The following is a 24,490-nucleotide window of genomic DNA, read 5'->3' on the forward strand; positions in this document are numbered from 1 at the left end:
TTCTAGGCAACCCTTCAGACAGTGTTCTAGACAACCCTTCTTTCAGTGTTCTAGACAACCCGTCTTTCAGTGTTCTAGACAACCCTTCATACAGTGTTCTAGACAACCCTTCAGACAGTTTTCTAGACAGCCCTTCAGACACGTTTCTAGACAACCCTTCAGACAGTGTTCTAGACAACCCTTCCGACAGTGTTGTACACAGAGTTTTAGTCAGTGTTCTAGACAGCTCTTCAGACAGTGTTCTAGACAGCTCTTCAGACAGTGCTCCAAACAGCCCTACAGCCACTGTTTTAGACAGCACTTCAGACACTGTTCTATGCAGCCTTTCAGTCAATGTTCTAGACAGCCCTTCAGACACTTTTCTAGACAGCCCTTCAAACAGTGTTCTACACAGCCCTTTTGATTGTGTACTAGACAGCCCTTCAGTTAGTGTTCTAGGCAGCCTTTCACTATGTAAGTAATGGGACCCCCTCTAAGGTACTAATTTGCAGGTCAGGGAGAAGAGGGGAAAGAAATTTGAAATAACAACTACGAGCACAAGCTCCCTCATGACCTCTCTATTTCTATAAGGGTTTTGCCTCTTCAATTATTACATGGGCTTAACAGAACACAAAATTAAATATTTTCTATTTCCATTCTCTTTTTTATTTATCTGTTTAAATAATTTTTCTCTTTGTTATATCTTTATAAACATTGTTATCATAGACAAAGTACAAAAAAAGATCATTCTCTATCTATACATTTTAGTAACATGAAAAGTAATTCATAAGTTCATTTAATGATCTATATACAACCAGGCTGAGAACAAGCAACAGTCAAACTACGCATACATACTACACACACATTCATACCACAAAATATCTGTGCAAGTTATCGCATTATGTTGGTTCTTGTCTAATGCCCACAAACAGGGTCACTACAAAGTGTAGGATTTAATATAGACTTGGTCGACGCGTTTTGGTGGCAATAAATAGCAGTGAAAGCCACCTTCTTCAGGACCCGCCAGATTATCAAAGATGGTTCTCTACACCCTGGTTTTTCCTTAAAACGAGGTTCGTATCTCCTGTAAATAATGTTCCAGGCAGTGTGGTTATCTTATCCTTAAACCGCTTTGGTTAAAAATATCTTTCTCGTTTGTCAGCTTAACCTAGGTGTTGGAAATGGGATGCCTGGCTGGCCAGGGCTTTCGCCAAAGTCAGTCAGAGACCACCACTCCCAAGTCAGGGCAAGGGAGTTACACGCCAAGATAACCCCTGCTCACCCTCTAGGTAACGTGGCGCGAGCAGCAAGGCTAAACTTGGAGGCGATGTGAGTTAAGTATTTGCGCACGCACCCCAGCAACAACACCCAGGACCCACCACAAAGGAAACTACACACAAGGTTATATAAAAATAGCCTTTGTATTACACAAAAACACCTTAGAAAAACACACACGTTACAATGTGCCAGAGGCACGGGCAGAATTTACAGGGGATATGTACAAGACAGGGCCACCTGGACCACTGTCAGGAATTAGCACTTTAAGAAGTAACACTTTTAAAAATAGCTCTTAGAATATAAATCACTGTAGCACCAAATAGCACACAACCAGTAACTACTGGTAACCAGGACCTCACTAGCACCACCTGCACTAGGAGAAAAACAACCACAATACCTGTAGGGGTGTAAGAACATAACACATGATGCAATGCATAACATTCATTCAGAGGTGTAGGGAAGGAAAACACATGATGCATCAACAATACATTCAGAGGTGTAAGAAAAGGCACATGACGCATAAAAACACATTCAGAGGTGCAGAAAAGAACAATTGCGCCAAACTCACATAAGTCACCACCTGTGACTGTCCCTAGGCCAACTGGCCTCTCTAGGGCTAGGACGCCCTGTGGACACCAGCAATGTGTCCCGATGTCCTCCCTCTCTTGCAACAAACTACCAGGGGGCATCGGCCTCACACCCCCTCCTCCCGGTCAGCTCCACTCACCGGTGTGCAGCGGCTCTCCAGGCTCCTTCTCGTCCTCTGCAGCTGCGGGGCTCTCCCCACACCACGGGGGCCCCGCTGCCGGATGGAAGGCTTCTCTCTCCCTGGGCGAGTGCACCGGATCTCGGGGTCGGCTCCCGGTAGCTTCCGGCTTCCTCCTTCCTGTCCCGGGCCGGCAGCCAATCAGAGCGCGGCCCGGGGAAGGTCACGGGATGTCCTACAGTCCCGCCCCGGCCTGCCTGACTTCCGGTGCGGCCGGGCGGCGACGGGGACACTTCTCAGGGCAATGCCGGGTGGGCACCGGCTCTTCGATGCGATTAATAAACGAGGTGGGCACTCGTAAAGGGCGGCAATGTCCCTGGCAGGGCGGGCACCTGCCAGAGGACTTGAAGATCGTCACGCAGCGGGGCAAACGCCGGGTGGACTCCGGCTTCCAAAAGTAAAGCGCTCCTCAGCGCTAAAAGGCAATATAAAGCGCTCTTAAGCGCTAGAAGGGGAAAGAAAAGCGCTCCCAGCGCTATCAATCGATTGCAGCGCCCCCAGGCGCTATAGGACAACAAAGTCCAGCAAAAGTCCTTGTAGGCAGGCAGGGGGGCAAGGCTGGGCCCAGAGCCAGCTCACTAGGTCTCCAGGCAGGGAGACACTCCAAGTGGCGGTCCTCTGGCCCAGCGACAGCAGCAGCAGCCCCCTTAGGATCCTGGAAGAGAACAACGTCTGTGGGGACACAGCCCCATTTTTATACACCACATTCCTTTGTCTGTAGGTGCAGGGTGGGGGCAGAACCAGTCGCAGCTGGTCTGTGAGCACTGTTGATGGGCTCAACCACCCTCTCTATTCACTGGCAGGGCTTGGGTCGTTAGACGCACCACAGGGGGGCGGAGCCAGCATTGTCAGGGGAAAACCCAGCCTCATTCAGGACACAGGTACACTCCTCCCCAGCCATCAGCATGCTAATCTCCCACTCACCACCGGGCAGACCCATCCAGACCTCCTGGAGCCTGGCATGCCAGCCAGCTCCAGCCAATCACACTCCAGCACCCTCACTGCACATGTACAGCTATGTCTAGGAATGGCACTTCCCCACTAGACACATACAAGCCGCACATACCGTTGCGCAGCATTCACTCCCACGAGTTCACACATACCAAACTCGAGCCTGCACTCCCCACGCATCAGGAACTAACATGGACACACACATTCCCCATGCATTCCTATGGGAGGGCAGGCCAGCCATAATACACGCACGCACTTTTACTCTGGGACACAGGGAAAAGTGCACAGAGACCCAAAAATCACCATCACCAGGTCACCATTACCAGCAAAAAGTTTAGGGGTGAACCTGCCCTAAGGGCCAAGTCCAACACAACCCCCTTCCAGCCAAAACGCAGGGGAGAACAATCACCACCGTGATGGACTTCCCTGCTTGGGGCGATAGAACACGGACGCGGGCCCGCAACTGCAGGGACACCCTCCTGTTCTACGCCACGGTGAACCCATGGGATTCCTTCTCAAACCACTGTCTGGACCAACTGGGCTACCCCACTGGTACTCCTGAGCTGTCCGCGGCCAGGACCAGGCTCTGGGCCACCCAGGTGCCACCGGTCCTTGCCTATTCGCAGAGCGGGGGGTAGTAACCCCTGGCACATAGGAGCCATTCTCCACTCTTCCTGTCTGTAAGACAGGACTAGACTGCCACTGGTTCTGCAGCCTAGGGCCTACAACCTCAGGTGGACCTGGAGTCTCGGGGAAGGCTCTCCTCCCCCTACCTCTTCTTCTAGGGTTCCTCCACCTCCGACGAGGGGTACACCTAGAACGCCATTCCAACCCAGGGCTTATCCACTCAGGTTGCACCGGGGTCAAAGGTGGGCTCTCCCACCCTCTGCACCCCCTTCCAGAGGTCTGCCCCCTCCCAACTGGAGAAGTTCCTCTGGAAGAAGAACCGGTCAGAACACTGGTTACAGTCCTCCTACCCTTCAGATCAGGCTGACCCTGAACCTGGCCTCCCAACCTCTGGTCTAAAACCTTTGGTGGAATAATTGCCTGGCACTCCAGGACTTCTGGGGATTCACACGCCATCCCCCTGAGGCTAACAAATGACACCTCTGTTGTGTGACTGTCTGTCTGGCGCAGATCTCCCGTCCCCTGTCCACCTGACAGTGCGTGACGATCCCCCAGACCAGAAGTGGCGCCACCCGGGTCCCCCCAAGAAGATCTAGCCCAACTGGCTAGTCCCTGGTCCACTGGTGCATCCACTGGGAAACTCATCCCCCAATCACTCCTCAAGCTGGACTCCTGTACCCTCCCTACCGGAGCGGTACTGCCAGCCTCTAGAACCACAGGAGCTCTGTTTACAGACGCTCCAGGTCCTCTACTCACTAGGAGATCTTCCTCAAATGGACTAACAGGACAGCCTAGGTCCCCAACCTGGTGTTCCCTAAAGAAACCATCCAAGTCCTGAGGCAGGGCATCGGGCACCTGGGGACCCTCGGTCACCCACTTACTCCTGCTCCACTGAGCCAGGCAGTAAGCCCCTACACCCTCCTCGCTATCCTGGGACCTAGCTGGGCTACACTGAGCCTCTTCCACCACGCTTTGCTGGAAGATCCCTGAACCACTACTTTTGGAATCACTCCCTAATGACTCTAGAGAACCTCTGGCCCTTTCCCAGCGGTCTGCTTCATCTGCAAGCTCACATGCCTCAGACAATCCACACCCCAACAGGTGTTGGCGCAACCCTGGTGAACAACAACTGAGCACCTGCTCTTTGACAATCAGATCAAACAAGACTTCAAAATCATCTCTCGTGTGAACCTGCACCCAATCAAACAGTGTCCCACAACATTCATCCTCAAACTCCTCCCACGACTGGTGAGGCAGCTTCCTACTGCCCCTGAATTTCAACCTATACTCCTCTTCCTGGGAAACAGGTACCATACTGGGGGAACTGGGACTGGGACTGCTCGCACTGGGCTCTATATAGCTGCCACCACTGGACTCATCCCTCCCTGGGGAATCCAGACAATTAAAACTGCGCGCAGGGGATAGTCTACCCTCCAGAGCTACTTTGCCTCTGGTGGAGGCCCTCTCAGCCTCCTCTATCCTTTCCTGCGCTAAGACCCTCTCGGTCTCTAGCTGTTGCTTTCTAACGCCCAGCTGTGCCATAGCCTGGGCATGCTCCAACCTGAGCTTTTCTAAAGCCAGCTGGTGCTCCCTTTCTCTCCTCCTATCTTCCAGCTCCTCTGGGGACAGGGAAAGGGATTAGGCGCTGCCTCCTACGCTGGACCCAGCAAGGGACTCCCTATCTATGGGGGTCTCTACTCTCTACTGGCGCCCAGGTACTGTCATCTTCTCCCTCCTCTTCTGAATCTTCAGGGCTCCCCACAGACCCACCACCCTCTTGGTGTGAGGCCCGGGCCCTTTCCTCACTGCGCTCAAGATCCCTTTGTAACTCTTGCCATCTGACCAGGCGGTCCCTAAGTTCGTACCAGCCTGACTGATCCGCCCCTATGCCTCTCTCTTCACAGAACCTTCTCAGCTCCCACACACCGTATGTGGCTAGATCATTGAAATCAAAAACAAGCTCCATTCTGGCAGACGTACTGGTGAAAAGATTACACAGGGAACCTAGGGGTCTGAGCTAACACAGGAGTACACAATTCACAAGGTATCAGCAAGCTCTCTATCCTAGAGAACTCCTACTCACTTGCCTAGTGCCACACACCATTCATCCACACACAACCCTCCCCTCGGACTGGTAAGGCAGTTTCTACCACCCCTGATTCCTCAACCTGACCACTCGTGACACAGGTACCGACTCTGGGTGCAGGGAGGGGGACAAATGTACTTGACACAATTGCACAATGATACCTTCAGGAGAAGAAAATAATGAAACTTCAAAAAAAACAATAATCCCCAAAATGTGGTCATCTAAAATGCAGAGCTTTGTGGTGCAGCCAGCTGCCACTGTGGTACAACGCAAACACAAATCCTCATCCTCACCTCTTGCCGCCAATGTTGGAAATGGGATCCCTGGCTGGCCAGGGCTTTCGCCAAAGTCAGTCAGAGACCACCACTCCCAAGTCAGGGCAAGGGAGTTACACGCCAAGATAACCCCTGCTCACCCTCTAGGTAACGTGGCGCGAGCAGCAAGGCTAAACTTGGAGGTGATGTGAGTTAAGTATTTGCGCACGCACCCCAGCAACAACACCCAGGACCCACCACAAAGGAAACTCCACACAAGGTTATATACAAATAGCCTTTGTATTACACAAAAACACCTTAGATAAAACACACACTTTACAATGTGCCACAGGCACGGGCAGAATTTACAGGGGATATGTACAAGACAGGGCCACCTGGACCACTGTCAGGAATCAGCACTTTAAGAAGTAACACTTTTAAAAATAGCACTTAGAATATAAATCACTGTAGCACCAAATAGCACACAACCAGTAACTACTGGTAACCAGGACCTCACTAGCACCACCTGCACTAGGAGAAAAACAACCACCTAAGTATCACAATACCTGTAGGGGTGTAAGAACATAACACATGATGCAATGCATAACATTCATTCAGTGGTGTAGGGAAGGAAAACACATGATGCATCAACAATACATTCAGAGGTGTAAGAAAAGGCACATGACGCATAAAAACACATTCAGAGGTGCAGAAAAGAACAATTGCGCCAAACTCACATAAGTCACCACCTGTGACTGTCCCTAGGCCAACTGGCCTCTCTAGGGCTAGGACGCCCTGTGTCCAATGTCAGGGGGCCTAAACGTGGCAGCTGCCCACGAAGTGCTGGGCAGCTGAAAGACAAGGATGGGGCCAACACGATGGGGGGAGCCTTGCAGGCTCTAAACAAACAAAAGTGCCCCCTGAGAGTCTCTTAGGACTCTAAAACAACTGTGGCTGCTTAGCTGGAGTCCCTCTCCTGGGGACTCAGAAAGGCAATGACCCCTTCTTCGTGGGAGCGGCCCGCTGCCAACCGGGGCCGCTCCTCGCTACACAAGACTGCCTCCTCTCATGGACGGTCCCTCTCGTGGTCTTGGGCCCCGGAGCCTCTCTGGCTCCCAACTAAGTATTGCCCCCGGAGCCTTTCTTAGGCTCAAAGACACTGTAATGCCCCCTTTGCCGGTGGAGCCTCGCAGGCTCGTCACTCGAGAATGCCCCAGGGGCGAAGATCAGGCTACTTGCGGGGGGGGCGGACACCGGCAATGTGTCCCGACGCCCTCCCCCTCTTGCAACAAACTACCATTGGGCATCGGCCTCACACCCCCTCCTCCCGGTCAGCTCCACTCACCGGTGTGCAGCGGCTCTCCAGGCTCCTTCTCGTCCTCTGCAGCTGCGGGGCTCTCCCCACACCACGGGGGCCCGCTGCCGGATGGAAGGCTTCTCTCTCCCTGGGCGAGTGCACCGGATCCCGGGGTCGGCTCCCGGTAGCTTCCGGCTTCCTCCTTCCTGTCCCGGGCCGGCAGCCAATCGGAGCGCGGCCCGGGGAAGGTCACGGGATGTCCTACAGTCCCGCCCCCGGCCTGCCTGACTTCCGGTGCGGCTGGGCGGCGACGGGGACACTTCTCAGGGCAATGCCGGGTGGGCACCGGCTCTTCGATGCGATTAATAAACGAGGTGGGCACTCGTAAAGGGCGGCAATGTCCCTGGCAGGGCGGGCACCTGCCAGAGGACTCGAAGATCGTCACGCAGCGGGGCAAACGCCGGGTGGACTCCGGCTTCCAAAAGTAAAGCGCTCCTCAGCGCTAAAAGGCAATATAAAGCGCTCTTAAGCGCTAGAAGGGGAAAGAAAAGCGCTCCCAGCGCTATCAATCAAATGCAGCGCCCCCAGGCGCTATAGGACAACAAAGTCCAGCAAAAGTCCTTGTAGGCAGGCAGGGGGCAAGGCTGGGCCCAGAGCCAGCTCACTGGGTCTCCAGGCAGGGAGACACTCCAAGTGGCGGTCCTCTGGCCCAGCGACAGCAGCAGCAGCCCCCTCAGGATCCTGGAAGAGAACAACTTCTGTGGGGACACAGCCCCATTTTTATACACCACATTCCTTTGTCTGTAGGTGCAGGGTGCGGGCAGAACCAGTTGCAGCTGGTCTGTGAGCACTGTTGATGGGCTCAACCACCCTCTCTATTCACTGGCAGGGCTTGGGTCGTTAGACGCACCACAGGGGGGCGGAGCCAGCATTGTCAGGGGAAAACCTAGCCTCATTCAGGACACAGGTACACTCCTCCCCAGCCATCAGCATGCTAATCTCCCACTCACCACCGGGCAGACCCATCCAGACCTCCTGGAGCCTGGCATGCCAGCCTGCTCCAGCCAATCACACTCCAGCACCCTCACTGCACACGTACAGCTATGTCTAGGAATGGCACTTCCCCACTAGACACATACAAGCCGCACATACCGTTGCGCAGCATTCACTCCCACGAGTTCACACATACCAAACTCGAGCCTGCACTCCCCACGCATCAGGAACTAACATGGACACACATTCCCCATGCATTCCTATGGGAGGGCAGGCCAGCCATACTACACGCACGCACTTTTACTCTGGGACACAGGGAAAAGTGTGCAGAGACCCAAAAATCACCATCACCAGGTCACCATTACCAGCAAAAAGTTTAGGGGTGAACCTGCCCTAAGGGCCAAGTCCAACACTAGGCTTCCGTCCGTCATTAACGTTCGGTTCCCGATATTCTTGTTATGTTTTGTTTAGGTTGTGAACTGCGCAGGCTTAATACTTAGCTCCGTCTGCAGCTTTACGAGCTTAAATTATGGCTGTACTTCGCTCTTCGAATATCTGGTGTACGGCAAGTGGCAGCCTTTCAGACACTGTTCTAGACAGCCCTTCAGACACTGTTCTAGACAGCCCTTCAGACACTTTTCTAGACAGCCATTCAAACAGTGTTCTACACAGCCCCTTTGATTGCGTTCTAGACAGCCCTTCAGTTAGTGTTCTAGGCAGCCCTTCAGACACTGTTCTAGACAGCCCTTCAGACAGTGTTCTAGGCAGCCCTTCAGACACTGTTCTCGACAGCTCTTTAGACACTGTTCTAGATGGCCCTTCAGAAAGTTTTCTAGACAACCCTTCAGACAGTGTTCTAGACAACCCTTCAGACAGTGTTGTACACAGAGGTTTAGTCAGTGTTCTAGACAGCTCTTCAGACAGTGTTCTAGACAGCCCTACAGACACTGTTTAGACAGCCCTTCAGACACTGTTCTATACAGCCTTTCAGTCAGTGTTCTAGACAGCCCTTCAGACATTGCTCTAGACAGCCCTTCAGACACTTTTCTAGACAGCCATTCAAACAGTGTTCTACACAGCCCTTTTGATTGTGTTTTCTAGACAGCCCTTCAGTTAGTGTTCTAGGCAGCCCCTCAGACACTGTTCTGGACAGCCCTTTAGACACTGTTCTAGAAAGCCGTTCAGACGGTGTTCTACTCAGCCCTTCAGACACTGTTCTAGACAGCCTATCAGACACTGTGGTGGAGTGGTGTGGCTCACTGGTTAGAGGCGGCAGACCCGGAAGCAGAGAACGGCCCGGGACCAGGGTTCAATTCCCGACGCGGCAGGGTCGTGGACCAGGGTCAGCGGACTCGATAATTCTCGCCTCGGTGCCTACTCTAACCAGGGATCCCACTCGGCAACTCTGGGCATTAGCTTGCCTCATCTCTACAACGGCCCCCCACATTCGCCGGGGATGCCTGGTTTCACCTTGGAGATACCCAGCAGGAACCATCTCACAGGGATAGCCAGGACGGGTTCCCCAGCGGTCTACAGCGCCACGACGCCTCAGGGCAGAAGTGCGCTTTACAAGACACATACATTTACATTTACTGTTCTAGACAGCCCTTCAGACATTGTTCTAGACAGCCCTTCAGACATTGTTCTAGACAGTCCTTCAGACAGGATTCTAGACAGCACTTTAGACAGTGTTCTAGACAGCCCTTCAGACAGTGTTCTAGACACCACTTCAGACATTGTTCTAGACAGCCCTTCAGACATTGTTCTAGACAGTCCTTCAGACAGGATTCTAGACAGCACTTTAGACAGTGTTCTAGACAGTGCTTCAGACAGATGTTCTAGGCAGCCCTTCAAACAGTGTTCTAGACAGGCTTCAGACAGTGCTTCCAACAGTGTTCTAGACAGCCCTTCACAAAGGGTTTTACACAGCCCTTCTGACAGTGTTCTAGACATCCGTTCAGACAGTGTTCTAGAAAGCCCATCAACCACCGTTCTAGACAGCCCTTCACACAGTGTTTTAGACAGCCATTCAGACAGTGCTTCAGACAGTGTTCTAGACAGCTCTATAAACCATGTTATAGACTGTGCTTCAGACAGGTGGTCTAAGCAGCCCTTCAAACAGTGTTCAAGACAGGCCTCGGAGAATGTTCTGGACAGCCCTTCACCTAGTGTTCTAGACAGCTCTTCTGACAATGTTCTCGGCAGCCCTTCAAACAGTGTTGTAGACGGCCCTTTAGAGATTGCTTCACACAGTGTTCTAAAAAGCCTTTCAGACAGTGTTCTAGACAGACTCTCCAACCTTGTTCTAGACATACCTGACCACAGTGTTCTAGACAGATCCCCAAACAGTGTTCTAGACAGAGCCTCAAACAGTGTTCTAGACAGCCCTTCACACAGTGTTCTAGACAGACTCTCAAACAGTGTTCTAGACAGACCTGACCACAGTGTTCTAGACAGACCCCCAAACAGTGTTCTAGACAGAGTCTCAAACAGTGTTCTAGACAGCCCTTCACACAGTGTTCTAGACAGACTCTCAAACAGTGTTCTAGACAGCCCTTCACACAGTGTTCTAGACAGACTCTCAAACAGTGTTCTAGACAGACCTGACCACAGTGTTCTAGACAGACCCCCAAACAGTGTTCTAGACAGAGTCTCAAACAGTGTTCTAGACAGCCCTTCACACAGTGTTCTAGACAGACTCTCAAACCGTGTTCTAGACAGACCTGACCACAGTGTTCCGGACAGACCCCCAAACAGTGTTCTAGACAGACCCCCAAACAGTGTTCTAGACAGAGTCTCAAACAGTGTTCTAGACAGACCCTCAAACAGTGTTCTAGACAGACCCTCAAACAGTGATCTAGACAGTCCTTCAGACCGTGTTCTAGACAGCCCTTCAAACAGAGTTCTAGACAGTCCTTCAGACAGTGTTCTAGACCGCCCTTCAGACAGTGTTCTAGACAGCCCCTTAAGCAGTGTTCTAGACAGACCATCAAACAGTGTTCTAGATAGCCCTTTAAATAGTGTTCTAGATAGGTCTTTAGACAGTGCTGATGAGGACTGCTGCAGGACAGCACTCACCTTCAAACACTGGGGCTTGGCTTAGCTTCGGTCTGGCCTGGCTCTCTGGCTGTCGAAATCACGCCCAACGAACCGTCGCCGGCACAGCACCATACCAGAAATCTAAAATAAAAGGGGAAACACACATGAGTTGCAGCTCTAGCATAAGTAGAGGACCTGGAAATAAATGTATGTCAGCCTGACGAAAATTAACAATTTTTATTTTATAATATTAGCTCATGTCTTTTCACGGATGAAGCACTGTCTCTGTGCGCATATCTTTCTGGCTGTAAGCGTGCAAGGACAGAGCATCCTCCATCAGGCCGTGCTGGGAAGAGACCAGGGACTACAAGGCTGCCAAGCAAGTTAACGTTTCTATTGGTACAATTTTTTAGGTATAGCCTATGCAGCGTGCATGCGCTGATTAGGAGGGGACCTTTTGCAATTGATCCGCATTTTGTCTAAAAGCGTGTACGTTTTGCATTGCTTTCTATTGCAGCGCGTGCACGTTTGGCATTTCCCTTGCGGGAGCGAGCATCAGCGCCATCTGTTTGTAATTATCTTGAAAACAGATGGTGCCCCTGCTCGCTCCCACAAGGGAAACGCTATGTGTGTGTCTGGTCCACGCGACACGTCCTGCGGTCACTTGAGACTGTTCCATTTTTTTTTTTTCAAATGTAACTTTATTGTTCCCTGTTTACTGCTCTGCCTCTCCAGCCCTTTCTCCTCACTGCGGAGCTTTCCTGACTGACGCCTATTGGATGATTTCCGCTGTCTCCTTTTGCCATCTGCTGCCTGTTTTGCCTCTTGATACTACGTGCAGGTCAGGCAAGTCGTGTTGCTTCTTCCAGGCTCATTGGGAGTCCTCGCCTCCTTCCTCCAGGTCATTGGCTGGTTTTCTCTTCTTCACGTGGCCCAGGCAATCGGAACTTTGATCCTCGTACCCAGGCAGTGTCGATTGGCAACTGGGTTGTGCTACGCTGACTCGCACAGCATATTTTCAGCTGATTTCTCCTTGTTTTTGCCAGCTCTGTTCTGTTGGTTTGTGCAACATTTTCCTCACGCTGATTAGCACAACTCTACTTAGTGGCTGCATGCTTCAAGCTTTGCCTTGCTTTTGTTTACTCTGTGCGAGTTCTACTACGCGCACTCTTGTGGAGGTGGGGTGGAGGGGACGTGCATGGGGAGCAGACACAATGCTCTACAACATAGCCAGAAGTTCTGGCTAAACACATAAGGGCCCAAAAGCGAGACATATTGGCTATGCCAATGCTTGTTGCCCTTTTCTGTTACTGCCTCCTACACATCTTCTTACAAAGACATATGGTTCATGGGCACACCTCAGTGGTAGCCAGGGGAGGAAGCCGCTAGCCACGGACTGCCTGGCATTCAGGAAGGCTTCATTGGCTAGGAGAAGATGTCCCTCCTCGGAGCTGCCGTTTCCAAGACAGAGGCACTCGGTCAGCAGTCACTCTCCGTAACCCTGTCCTTTCCAAGACAGAGGCACTCAGACAGCTGTCACTCTCCGTAACCCTGCCCTTTCCAAGACAGAGGCACTCAGTCAGCCGTCACTCTCCGTAACCCTGCGCTTTCCAAGACACAGGCACTCAGTCAGCCATCACTCTACGTAACCCTGCGCTTTCCAAGACACAGGCACTCAGTCAGCCATCACTCTCCGTAACCCTGTCCTTTACAAGACAGAGGCACTCAGTCAGCAGTCACTCTCCGTAACCCTGTCCTTTCCAAGACAGAGGCGCTCAGTCTGCGGGGCATCTGTAGCCACTGTCCATAACCCTGTCCAGGCTCCTCCGGGCGATGGCAACACTGCCCTGGTCCTTTCTGCCCCTAACTGGCCGGACAGAACAAGATCGGATCAGGAGCTCCATCATTGTCTCCAGGCTGTAGCTCTCCTGCAGAAGACCCACTGAAGCCCACCTGAAGATGGGTCTGAATGAGCTGAAACAGTATCACATGCAGGGGAGCGACACCTCCCTGGGCAAGGAACAAGTGTTCACGGTCTTGGGTCATAGAGCTTACCCTCGGGTCTGCAGACCCCTGGAGTTCAGCGCACTAATGCAGGGGATCCTCTGACTGGTATGGCTTCTAGGCACTATATACTGTCAATAATCATATAAACCATTTTGAGGTCGGTGATAGAGACAGATCAAAGTATAGGGACACAGACCTCTTACAGGTTCGAGAGTCAGACCACCAGGTCACACAAGCCCATGGTATCCAGGCTTCCTACGCCTACCAGGAGGTGAGTGGGAGAGACAGGTGTAAGTATAAGGACACACAGCTCTTACAGGTTCTAGCACTACACAACAGTTACCAGCAGGCGACACAAGTCCAGCATACCCTGCTACAAGCTCAGAGCACAGACGTTCCTGCAGACGCCCCCTTAGGCTCTGAAGAGCACAGACCCCTTCAATGAATCAAACCCCACAGGATAGGGCCCCTGTTTGCACCGGTGCTGCATGCTCAGGTCTCACAGAGCACAGCCATCCTGTGTGCAACCCCCTGCAAGGCAGGCCTCAAGTGTGAGAACTTGTCCTCAGTTAAAGAGATCTCAGAAGCCCAAGACCCCCCTCAAGAGGCAGAAGCGTCACCACCCGAAGCCTGTAAAATCTCCGTTGACACAAATGCTACAGGCTCAGGAGTCAGGCAGAGCTCACAGGCCCGGGCCTCTACCACCCGTCAGCACAGGGCATCAGTGAAGAGATCAAACACAGGCTGGAGTTACATCTCCGAGTAGTGCCCCAACGTGCACACACCGTGCACACAGAGGCCTGAACCCAGACTGCACAGAGCCCAAGAGGGTCGGTCATCAGAGCTCTCCTAATGTAACGAATGCCAACTAAAGAGCAGCGGGCTGCAGGCTGGAGGGGTGAGATGAGCAGGGCTTGGGGTGACTGTCTCCATGAGGCTTGGGGTCAGTGCTCACGTGCATTACCTCCTCGTCAGCCCTTCCCATCCCAGCCCTAATCACATGAGCATAGCTCCTCCCACCAGAAACTCCCAAGCAACTAAAAACCCATCCCTTCCCTCCAGGCCACACCCATACCCTGAGGCATATAACCCTGTGACCCGCCAATCCACATCCTATACCCCCAAGCACAAGAAGCCGAACAGGGAGGGAGGGATGAGAACCTGGACTGGGACGGGGACGGCAACGACTCGGAGTAATTAATATTACCGGTGAGTAGCCGGTCATTACCTCCTCGTCAGCCCTCCCAGTCCCAGTCCTAACCACATAAGCAGATACCAAAGTAAGAATCGGCTTCACCCAGTAGCAAAAACAGACTGTATTAAAGTACAGCAAAAAGTCACACTACCGGAGCAGAAAGCAACATAGCGTCCCCAAACCTGGACTGGGACGGGGAGGGCTACGACTCGGAGTACTGAATATTACCGGTGAGTAACCGGACATTACCTCCTCGCCAGCCCTTCCAGTCCCAGTCCTAACCACATGAGCAGATACCAAAGCAAGAATCGGCTTCACCCAGTAGCAAAAACAGACTTTTATAAAGCACAGCAAAAGTCACACTACCGGAGGAGAACCCAACACAGCGCCCCACACCTGGACTGGGACGGGGAGGGCTACGACTTGGAGTAATGAATGTTACCGGTGAGTAACCGGTCATTAGGGGGGCCTCCCTCTAGAGTGACATGGAGGGCAACACATTGGGAGCCTTTTTGTAGAGTTGTCATACTGCGTGTTTACGGTCCGGCCGTTCACAACTCAGTTCGAGTGACTGATGCCCGTGCACTCAGCCCAGGTTATAAATGGCAGAGACGCGCCAGCACTTTAATAGGGCCAGCCAAGCCTTGGCCAAGCCAAGCGTCCTGCTTGGCTCTGGGAGTCCAGGCGAGAGCCAAGCCATGAACACTTCTGGCATGTACATCAGACAACAAACACAATACAAGCATTTACAATGCAACGGTCTCGGCATTGCAAAAGTTAGAGCCCCCACTTCAAACGTGGACATAGCAACGCGACACGTGCTTATTGGTAGGGTGACCAGAATGTATAAACGTGTAATACGCCTGTTGGCTATGGTAAAATAGTTCAGTTAACGTATACGACAATAGCTAGGTGCAGAGATTTCGAAACTCACTTAAAACATCCCACACCTTAGATCAGTCTCAATGTCATTCGAAGCTTGGACAACTTTTTCACTCAGTGTCCCATTTTACAAATCTCGACAGCCGCACACGACCAGTTTAACTTACCATATTTGCTTCAGTCCAAGATTTAATGTTCCTATGGCACTTTGCCCATGGAAAGTCTACCACATTGTGAGTGTATAAACGCCCTCTTTTAAATGTTATTGATCAATGACAATTCATAACTGTACTTGACATGTCTTTTGCCCAGGGGGGTGATTTCGGAGGCCTAGTAGCCTCTGAAATGATCCCCTGGGCAAAAGTCATTAAATCCCACTGCTGCACACTTGGATCTTGAGATCCTTGCAAAAGTTGGATGTGAGAGGTGTTTGCAGTACTGAAAGTGTGAAAAGTATTTGGGATGCGTTGAAGGATATTTTAGAAGAGAAAGTTGAAATATAGTTGCAAATAACTAAGTCAGGCGAAAAATGAAGTCTCTTCCGGTTTAACAGAACACTATGACGTGGAGGTGTGCGCGTGGACTTGGACCAAAGTATTCAAAGTGCGATCGTTTAGGGAGCCTTTTCGACGCTTACTCAGACCCCGGTCCCCCTTTGGCCTGAAGAGGAAGTGACTGTAGAGCCGCCACGTTAGCAGCCAATGCCCGAGCAAACACCGCAGGGGTGTAGCTCCTGGCTTAACGACTAACACTACACCTTGGTTCGCCTACGAGCCTTACAATCAGACAGTTATATGCTTTGCAATTAGTCTTCTAGTATACCAATTAGTTAAACACAACTCGAAATCAACTTAATTTAGTGATAAATCGAGGGGACACTTGTTCTTACTTCACACATTGCAATTCGGCTGAAATTCTGCGAGCGACTTTCAAAGACGTCACGTTAGTTAAGGAATGCATGTACTTTGCAGTCCGCAACCCTGCGTGGGAGATTATTTTTGTTTTTAAAGGTGGTGTGCTATTGTTCGCATCAAAGTATCTGTTCATATTTACCAGAGAGCGAAGAACATGATGAAATGCGGCGCCTCGGTAATGGCGTGAGTGAACATCTCGCCGTTGTAGAGGTGCTTTCCGTGGGGGTCCTCCTCCTCCTCCTTGGCCAGGTCGGAGTCCTCGGGCTCCCCCCGGGCTGGCAGCAGCGCCGGGCAGAGGCAGAGCAGGAGCAGCAGGCACCCGCGGGGGAGAGACATGGCAGCCGGGGGTGAGGGCCGAGGAAAGCGAGACCAGCAGAGGAGGAGAGTGACAGGGAGGCAGTCAGCTGAGCGGGCGAGGGCGGCTGACAGCGGGCCTGTCTGCTCTCTCTCCTGGGCCTGGCCGGCAGTGGTGCTCCTCGTGCAGTCAGCGGCGTTTCATTTTACTGCAGCTGCCGCAAAGCGCCGTCCTGTGTTGGAGCCAGGGGGAGGCGGGGCCCGCGCTGACGTGTGGCTAGAGTAAGCACACACACACAACCCGGGAGCTCACACGCTCTGCTGTCTGCTTCAAGCTCTTCTAAGACCACTGTTGCCTCCCCTACATGTATGCAATTGAAAAGGGGCATTTGCGGACATTTTGTTGACATTCATTTTTAAGGTACGCCAGTAATTGCGTACACCTACCGCTGAGAAGGGTAATTTAAGTTTGAAAACGCCCAGGAGACAGCGCCTGGCCGCAGCGCTCGTTCGCGTGCGCGTGTCAGTTTGGAATCGCCTCCAAGGCGATGCGCGCGGCCAGGATTGTCTCCTGGGAAGGAGACACGGCCACAATAAGTTCTCGGCGGAGACGCGCTTCCGCGCGTTTCAGCCGAGCCCTAATAAAAATATGGCACAGTTGTTTCACAATTAAAAAAATAAGTATTATTAATTTAACACGTGGAAGCTTTTCCCCTTAGTACATCCGAATATATCACTGCATAGACAGATATTTATTAAAAGTGATTGTTTTTAAAGGTGACATTAGAAACATTCTTCTGTTACTCTACGCTGAAAGCGGGAAAATACGACGTAGAAATATCAGGCCTGACTCAGGGCCTCCAGACCCAACTACCAAGCCAAGAATCCATTCATCTGAGCGGTGTCACACCCCAAACCCCCTACCTGAAGCTACTTGTCTGTCCCAATGATTACCCCTGTAAGCCAGGTTACATAAATCTTACAGGCTCAAATCTCTGACAGCAGTGGTATCCCTCAGAATAAATAGATCTTCCAGGTTCAGCTTTGCACATTGGAGCTATCCGTGCGGGAACACAGGTTTTACAGGCACAAGTTAAGACGAGTCACCCCTCAGCGTATGCAGACCTTATAGGCTGTGGAGTAAAACGCACAAACTCTCTTGTCAGATGCACCTACCTACCTTACACACCGAGGGGCATATTTACAAGCCCTTTGCACTGCTGGATTGTCACTTTTGTGACATTCCATTGGTACACAGAGCTTAGCCGTATCTACAAGGCCCTGGTAAGCCACCCTGCATGGCTTTTCATGGCCTTGTAGATATGGAGCTGGGCGAGGCAGCCCAAGCCCCGGCCTTGCTTTACTCTGTTTGAAAGAGGCGTTCCATGGGTGTTGCGGTGGGTGTTCCCACTCAACACCCATGGGATTTTACGCTGCCCCAGATTTACAACATCATGTATACCTGTGGGGGAAACAACATTTACAACGCAACTTTTACAACGCACTACCATTACGACGAAACTTTTACAACGCAACATCCATTACATCGCATGCAATTACAACGCAACCATTACAACGCATGACACTACAACGCATACAACTACATTGCATGTCATTACAACGCATACCATTACAGCACATAACATTACAACGCATAGTACCCTTACACTTTCCAACACTTACCCTACTGTTGCACCCCCCGGAGTTAGAATAGTAATGTTTACCCCTACACTATCCAACACTTACCCTAATGTTGCACCCCCCTGGAGTTAGAATAGTAATTTGTACCCCTACACTATCCAATACTTACCATACATGCAACGTATTGTTATGCGTTGTAAAGGTATTTCAATTGTTAAGATAGTATGCTTTGTAATGGAATGCGTTGTAAAGGTAGTTTCTAAAAATTTGTTGTAATGGCATGCGTTGTAATGGAATGCGTTGTAATGGATGTTGCGTTGTAAAAAATGCATTATAAAGGTATGCATTGTAAAAGTATGCGTTGTAACGTCATACATCCACCTGTGGCATCACCAAAACCTTGCACCTCCTAGAGCAGGCGTAACAAGGAGAAATGTCTTGTTTTTTGTCTTTTCTCGTGTGCTAGCACACACAGAAAGAGGAAAATGCCTTTCATGATTGTTTTTGTGCAGCACGGGGCCCCTTCCTGCACAAAAACAATTGTGGCAACAACACAGGCACTCTTGCGCCATGATGCAAGTGCACCTGCGTTGGCGTACGGCTCAATATGCATCAGCGCTGGGTGAAAGGACAGGAATGCACAGTGTCTTGTAAATACGCTGCTTTCCTGTCCTTTCAAATTGGCGTAAGGTAACAGAACAAAATAATTCACAATGCTGCCCCCTGCCAATTCCTAGTAAATATGCCCCATAGGGCCTCATTTGTAAACTCTTGCCACAGGACAGTGCCACAAGCCTTCCTGCTGCGCTGCCGGACATCAGAAGGAAATGGCGGGAAAGTGCCATATCTATAAGATACGGCGCATTCCTATCCTCTGTTTCTGCGCTGGCCCTAAAATGGCTGCCATGCAGCAACGCAGGCACTCTGTACCATGGTGCAAGGCTGTCTGCGTTGAAATCATGTTGTTTTTGTGGGGGAGGGAAACCTTCCTTCACATAAACAACTCTCGTGCCACACCTGGGAGGCGTCGGCTTTTGATGCAATCCCAGGTTTACAGCTTGTTGTAAATCTCGAAATGTGTCAAATGCCTTGAGTGTTACACGGGAACACCCACCGTAACGCCCATGACGCCTCCTCATCGCAATGTGAGGCATCAGAGCCACTTGCGCTGCGTTGCCTCACACCACACCTAGGCCGGTGGGGGCCAGTTCAGCCCGAGCGCACCGCCTAAACCCAGCTCATCTGTTCAAGCAGGATTATCCTGCCAATGTTGTCAATAACATCCCTGGGGATCTTCCCGGATCATTCCCCAGTTCCTGCCCCTCCCCCTTGTCACCTGAGTAATCGATCCGCTGGGCTGGGAGTATCAATCGGCGCTTGATTGATGGTGACTGCAGGGGGAGGCGAGTCTAAGCGCTTGTAGGGACCGGGAGAGGCCAGTAGTGTCTCCATGTTTATTTTTTTATTTTAAAAGTTTTGATTGGCTGCCCCGGGACACCAAAGGTGGCCACCTACGAGGGAGGCCACCCTTAGTACCATAGGATGGCACAGACCCTGAGCGGTCTAGTGGTTGGGGCAGAATTATCACCAGGGAGATCCACGCTGGGTTGGACCCTGGAGGAGTGACGGCGCCCCGTTAGTCCTTCGGGCGGTTGTGGACCTGAGCAACCGGGTGTTGCCAACGCTCCGCCCCCCGAGAGGGAGGGGCGGAGTAATGGGCGAACGAGAGGTTCACCGGGGGAGGGGATAGACCTTTCCCCCCAAAACTGACAATGCCACTACGGTAAACACCGCGGGGGTTATGGCTCATCAGGTGGGCGGGTCGCGAGAGGCGACCTGCTCTGGATCGACCCGTAAGATAACCCAACATGGTGGCATAATGTATATGCTAATAAAACTGCAACAACTTTCTCCATCAAACTTGTGTTGTGTCAGTTATTGGTGGAGTGGTGTGTTGTATGAAGAAAGGTATGGGGTTGGGCCGATATTGGCACTATAATTGGCTGCCCCGGGACACCAAAGGTGGCCACCTACGAGGGCGGCCACCCTTAGTGCCATAGGAAGGCACAGACCCTGAGCGGTCTAGTGGTTGGGGGGATTAGAGGTCCCCCCGTGATGTCACTTCCTGTGTCTTGGGGGAGGGGGGAGTGACTATATAGCCCAGGGGGCGAGGGTCAAGCGCCCTCTTTGTTACTGGCCGCTGCTCGCGCTGACCCTCACCCTCCCCTGCCTGGACCCTGAGCGGGTGACTGCCCATTGCTGTTTTCCCTCCCATCCGCTTACCCTGCTTTCGAGCAGTAAGTGGGGGGGTTGTTTTGCTATTAATATTACTGTCTTTGTGTTGCAGGCGGAGTTACAGGGCGATCCAATGCAGAGAGGTACAGAGGGGTACCCTCTACAGGAGCACCGGTGGGTGCGAGAGCAGAATTATCCCCAGGGAGATCCACGCTGGGTTGGACCCTGGAGGAGTGACGGTGCCCCGTTAGTCCTTCGGGCGGTTGTGGACCTGAGCAACCGGGGATTGCCAACGCTCCGCCCCCCGAGAGGGAGGGGTGGAGTAATGGGCGAACGAGAGGTTCGCCGGGGGAGGGGATAGACCTTCCCCCCAAAACTGACAATGCCCCTACGGTTAACACCGCGGGGGTTATGGCTCATCAGGTGGGCGGGTCGCGAGAGGCGACCTGCTCTGGAACGACCCGTAAGATAACCCAACATGGTGGCATAATGTATATGCTAATAAAACTGCAACAACTTTCTCCATCAAACTTGTGTTGTGTCGGTTATTGGTGGAGTGGTGTGTTGTATGAAGAAAGGTCTGGGGTTGGGCCGATATTGGCACTATGTATAGCGCTAGCTAGACCCGCACGCATCAGAGCGCTTTACATACATCCTGTAAAATAAAACAGACGGAAATTGCATTCCATAGTAAGCAGGCAGTAAGAAGGCAAACCAGGGAAGGTGGGGCCCCGGCTGGGGCGGTCCCTTCCCGCAGAGGTAATGAAGGATCGATCGGTGGAAGTCATTGATCCCGGGTGATTAGAGTGGATGCCACGAGCAGGTGGGCGATCATTACCCACATCTGAGCGGCGCTGCGTAAAGCTGTCACCGTCTCCGGAGAGCCCGGGGGCACCCCGGGACATCAGAAGGGAGCATCAGCCACAGCCCTGGAGCTGCGAGAATCTGCCAGCTCTACAATCCCAGCTCATGTCCCTGCAGACCAGCCGCTGCTCTGAGGCACCGAGTCCGTGCTCTTCATACTAAAGCAGCAACTCCAGCCGAGGTCTTGGGTCTTTCTGCAGCTAGGCCAACGTAAAGTTAGTGGTAGCAGCATGTGACGTTATGGGCAGCGCCCACTGGTCCCAGCCCCTGTGCTCCTGACCACCGTAGGAATGGGCTAATACTGTCCACCTTAAGAACCGTGCGCCCGGTGGACCACACCACACACAGGGTGCACCGTGCGCCCCGTGGACCACACCACACACAGGGTGCACCGTGCGCCCCGTGGACCACACCACACACAGGGTGCACCGTGCCTCCCGTCGACCACACCACACACAGGGTGCACCGTGCCTCCCGTGGACCACACCACACATAGGGTGCACCGTGCGTCCTAGAGAGTAGACACAGGGTGCACCGTGCGCCCTGTGGACCACACCACACACAGGGTGCACCGTGCGCCCTGTGGACCACACCACACACAGGGTGCACCGTGCCTCCTGTGGACCACACCACACACAGGGTGCACCGTGCCTCCCGTGGACCACACCACACACAGGGTCCACCGTGCGCCCCGTGGACCACACCACACACAGGGTGCACCGTGCGCCCCGTGGACCACACCACACACAGGGTGCACCGTGCGCCCCGTGGACCACACCACACACAGGTTGCACCGTGCGCCCCAAGGACCACACCACACACAGGGTGCACCGTGCCTCCCGTGGACCAAACCACACACAGGGTGCACCGTGCCTCCCGTGGACCACACCACACACAGGGTGCACCGTGCGCCCTGTGGACCACACCACACACAGGGTGCACCGTGCACCCCGTGGACCACACCACACACAGGGTGCACCGTGCGCCCCAAGGACCACACCACACACAGGGTGCACCGTGCCTCCCGTGGACCAAACCACACACAGGGTGCACCCTGCCTCCCGTGGACCACACCACACACAGGGTGCACCCTGCCTCCCGTGGACCACACCACACACAGGGTGCACCCTGCCTCCCGTGGACCACACCACACACAGGGTGCACCGTGTGCCCCGGCGACCACACCACACACAAGGTGCACCCTGCCTCCCGTGGACCACACCACACACAGGGTGCACCGTGCCTCCCGTGGACCACACCACACACAGGGTGCACCGTGCCTCCCGTGGACCACACCACACACAGGGTCCACCGTGCCTCCCGTGGACCACACCACACACAGGGTCCACCGTGCCTCCCGTGGACCACACCACACACAGGGTGTACCGTGCGTCCTAGACAGCACACCAGGCCGGCTCCAGGAATTTTTATTTGGGTGGGCCATGGGTGCATTTGGGTCGGCCACTGCGGGCCCAATTGGTTGCCTCTGGGGGTAGCCTACAATCCCTAAATTACATTATATTTACTTCCTAAACAGTCACCATGATACAACGGATCAATTCTGTGTGTATGCAGAGCATGTGGAGAGTTATTTGAAAGTAAGAGCATTGTCTGGACCTAAGTGCAAACCCTCAAATTCCACCAGGCCAGGCTTCAACACAAGAGCTTCCAGGCCTGATTATCCACTTCTCTACCATCCCTCTCCTGTGCACCTTATCTCACAGCTGGCCTTGGGCCCCAGCCCCATATCAGCCACCATCCAGTACCCCTTTCATTATTCCCCTAAAAAACATTACTAAAATCCCCTTCAAACTTAAAACATTGAATGTAGCAATAAATATAATTAGCATCCACTTTAAAATATGTCCCACAGTTGCCCCAATGACCTGACTGCTAATTTAATAAACAAAAACAGAAGGCCATGACAGGGTCTGCTTTAGTGCTGGTGCAAAAGTCTTTTTTGGCGCCCAACCAATGACCTCTATCTCCACATATACCATTACTACCACCCTCCAACAGTGCCCCTCATAGCTCCATAGCCCCTCCCACTACCTCCTCCTCGGATTCCCTCCCTGTCACCCTCCACCAGTGCCCTTCACCTCTCATACCCCTCTCTCATATGCATTTCATTTGTTGTATAGCGCTACTTATATCAGTGTAGGGTGTCACAGTACTTTACATCACACACATCAAACAGAGACAAAGAAGCATAGAAATATGTAAATCAGTCTACAGGGAATAGCACACAAGACAATGAGGATTACAAGGTGTAGGAATCACACGTCATCCACACCGGTGATCAGTATATTTTAAAAGGGTTAAGACCGGGGAAGCACAAACTCAGAGTTTGAAGCACACCCCAGTGTTTTTGGGGCTGGCTTTACTAATAAAAATGTATATCGGCCCAAACAATTTTTAGAAAAGTTAATATAATGAAAGACTGGGGAAGTTCTAACTATACAGCAACACAACCTGTACCATTCATGTCTGTATGCAGCTCTTTGGTGGCAGTTCATTGGTCACTGTCCTATGCTAGGATTGTAACTTCTGTACTGCAAGTAACAAAATAATCTCCGTGACAAGGGTAGTAACCCACTGAGCACTCCACATAAAATACATCTTATCTGCATTTCAAAACTACCAACGGACAAAGGATTGCTCTCAGCAGGATCATTAATCACCATTTACCTGGAAATGTTTATTGTTGTCTTGCATCCATGGCCATGATAATGAAAAACTATCTAAAATAAGCAAACACAGAGTAGGTGCCCTGCTGGGCCTGTGAAGATTTAAAAATAAGAACAAATAGTAACACATTCTCTTACCTACTTGGTTAGTCAAACTTTGTGTCACATGATCTGATCTGATAAGCAGCTGCAGGGGTCAGCAAAGGGGAGTCAGTATAAAGAAACTTCCTTTCACTGAATACACAGCAGGATGGAAGTTACTCGGTGCCAAATAAAGAATGTATCCCCTTCGCCATGCCCCCATGGTACCTGCATGACACAGCACACCGTTCCAAGAGGAGTTGGGTGATTGGGGATGGCTGTGAGAAACAGCCCAAGCCCAATCTCACAACTCCCAGAAAGGAAGAAAAACAACGTTCGGAGGAACGTTTTAAACTAAAGATGCCATTTTCTATTGGCCTTCATGTCCTCACTGTGAGGGCCAAGTCTCTTGTTTGGGTG

The 24,490-nt window shown here is 52.0% G+C and overlaps 1 protein-coding gene across 1 annotated transcript in view; it reads right to left on the reverse strand.

The window, feature by feature from the left end:
* The window catches only part of NLGN3 (neuroligin 3), a 477,014-nt gene that overhangs the window by 400,225 nt on the left and 52,299 nt on the right, over positions 1-24,490 (reverse strand). Inside the window, exon 2 of the mRNA XM_078640209.1 lies at positions 11,310-11,411. The gene's annotated coding sequence lies outside the window, so the exon portion shown is untranslated. The remainder of the gene's footprint in view (positions 1-11,309; positions 11,412-24,490) is intronic.

This window comes from Lissotriton helveticus, chromosome 4_2 (assembly GCF_964261635.1).
Source record: "Lissotriton helveticus chromosome 4_2, aLisHel1.1, whole genome shotgun sequence".
Taxonomy (NCBI): Eukaryota; Metazoa; Chordata; class Amphibia; order Caudata; family Salamandridae; genus Lissotriton; species Lissotriton helveticus.